Consider the following 2,500-nt stretch of genomic DNA (forward strand, 5'->3'; position numbering starts at 1 on the left):
CTCTGATGGGAATGGACAGATAACTACTCTCGTGTCAAAGCACTCAGTGAGAACACCTCCACCACAGGCACTCATAATTATATTTATTTTGCCTGCGTCTATCTATCATCTTTCCCCCACGCATGCACTGCATTTTTATCAACTCCGTGCCAAAACCTGCATCATTCAGGGCGGCAACCCAGCGGCGCATTCATCAGTGGAGACGCAACACTGGGAGCCTCGGCTGAGTGATCTGATCATTACTGTGACGTGAACTCCTATCTCCAGCAGGGCTCAGACGAGACGAAGCCGTGGGTCTCGGAGGGAGGGAGGGAGGGAGGGAGGGAGGGAGGGAGGGATGGAGACGGATTGTGCCAAACTTGCGGCCGGCTTTGAAGGGTTTGGCTATGATAAGCAGGTTGTTTGTATTTACGGAGTAAGGATATCAGGAAGACAGGGTTCTTTAGTGGCGAGGGAGATTAGGCTCCTGCAGCTTAGCGGGTGGATCAAGCTAACGCTAACAGCACCAAGATCAGGGGTTAGATAGATAGATAGATAGATAGATACTTTATTAATCGGTGATGACAGGCCGACATGTTCTCTCTGAGCGTGCGCTCTGTGTAAGCGGAGACGTGGTGCCACACACACACACACACACACACACACACACACACACACACACGTGTCACTGCGCTGAGCGGCCGACATCGCCCACGTTCTCGTCGTCCATCCAGTCCACACACACACACACACACACACACACACACACAGACGTGTCACTGCGCTGAGCGTCCGACATCTCCCACGCTCTCGTCGTGCCACACAGGCTGCCACGGCCTCATGCATAAAATCATAAATCTGCACGAGACGCAGTCCAATTAACCAGCGCAGGAGAGGAGCAGGAGACACGATGACTCAGTGCTGTGGGCTGAGCCCTTGTTATTCAGTCAGAGTGGAGAGATACATTAGATGAAGAGAGACGTGAGATGTAAGTCGTCTCGCTCATGTCTCGTCTCACCTGGAGAGATTGGGATGAAAGTGACCGCACACACTCTATGCATATGAGCGTCAGCCTGGTGCCAGAACCTTACTGCAGTCCAGTACTTGGAGAACACATTGCGAGTGTGTGTGTGTGTGTGTGTGTGTGTGTGTGTGTGTGTGTGTGTGTGTGTGTGTGTGTGTGTGTGTGTGTGTGTGTGTGTGTGTGTGTGTGTGTGTGTGTGTGTGTGTGTGTGTGTGTGTGTGTGTGTGTGTGTGTGTGTGTGTGTGTGTGTGTGTGTGTGTGTGAGTGTGTGTGTGAGTGCAGCCTGTCCATTAAGACTTGTCCTTCTCTGAGGTGTGTGTGTGTTGTGTGTGTGTGTGTGTGTGTGTGTGTGTGTGTGTGTGTGTGTGTGTGTGTGAGGGCAGCCTGTCTATCATCACTGGTCCTGCATGTAAATGAGCTGCTGGCAGACAGCGTGGCGCCCTGGGCGACCCCTCTTCCTCTCGCCTTGCTGAAGAGGAGCGGCTCCGCTCGACCCGACCCCTTCCAGTCCACACACACACACACACACACACAAACACACACCACCATGTTTGTTGCTGATGCTGACGCTTCTGTGGAGTGTCTGGCTCTCACTCACTGCCCTCTTTGCATATTTATGATCCACCACACCACACCACACCACACCACACCACACCACACCACACCACACCACACCACACCACACCACACCACACCACACCACACCACACCACACCACAGCCGAGGGGTGTTATTGATTACAAACGAGATCCTCAAAAACAAGGTCGCGAGACAGGGGTGAGGGGAACGGGAACGTGGCTGTTGTTTGGGTTTGCCGCCTCCCTGCCTGAGGGCTTGCTATCTCCCTTTCGTTACTATAGAAACAGGGAAAAGAGGAAGAAAAAAAAGCAGAAAAGCATGAATTGTCAGAGAGTTAACAGGGACAAAGGGCAATGAGTTAGAGGGTTCGGTCAGCCTGAGGTAATCATCCTTGGGATTCCACGCCTCTGTCATGCAGCTTATCAGCCCCTAGCCTTGGGTGCGAGAACAGGAGAGATTCACACACACACAAACACACACACACACACACACACACACACACACACACACACACACACACACACACAGCCTTGGGTGTGAGAACATGAGAGATTCTACCACAGCTTATGTACATAGCCGCTCTCCTCGTGACACGCAGGAACAAAAAGGGCTTTAACTGTGACTTTTATGAGGGAGGTCAAAGATAAATGTCATCACAGTGTTTATCCCAGTAAACATACTGTCCCGTGTCACTTTGTCACTTTGCGTGATATTGTTTGTCTATGTCCACTATGCTCCAGTCCAGACAGTAAAGTTTAATAGATCTGATTGGACGTAGCCCTGCTGACTCTCCAAGTTTAATAGATCTGATTGGACTTCCTGCTAACTCTCCTACTTTCACTCTCTCTCTGGAGTTTAAAGGGAACAGCAACATAAAGATTTGATTATTGGTTCACTATACAAATGTTTTAACCCCCC

At 50.8% G+C, this 2,500-nt stretch overlaps 1 protein-coding gene across 1 annotated transcript in view; it reads left to right on the plus strand.

The window, feature by feature from the left end:
- The window catches only part of mgat5 (alpha-1,6-mannosylglycoprotein 6-beta-N-acetylglucosaminyltransferase), a gene marked incomplete at both ends in the record, with an annotated part of 95,351 nt that overhangs the window by 8,986 nt on the left and 83,865 nt on the right, over positions 1-2,500 (plus strand). The window lies entirely within an intron of this gene.

This window comes from Sprattus sprattus (assembly GCF_963457725.1).
Source record: "Sprattus sprattus genome assembly, chromosome: 3".
NCBI classification, from domain to species: domain Eukaryota; kingdom Metazoa; phylum Chordata; class Actinopteri; order Clupeiformes; family Clupeidae; genus Sprattus; species Sprattus sprattus.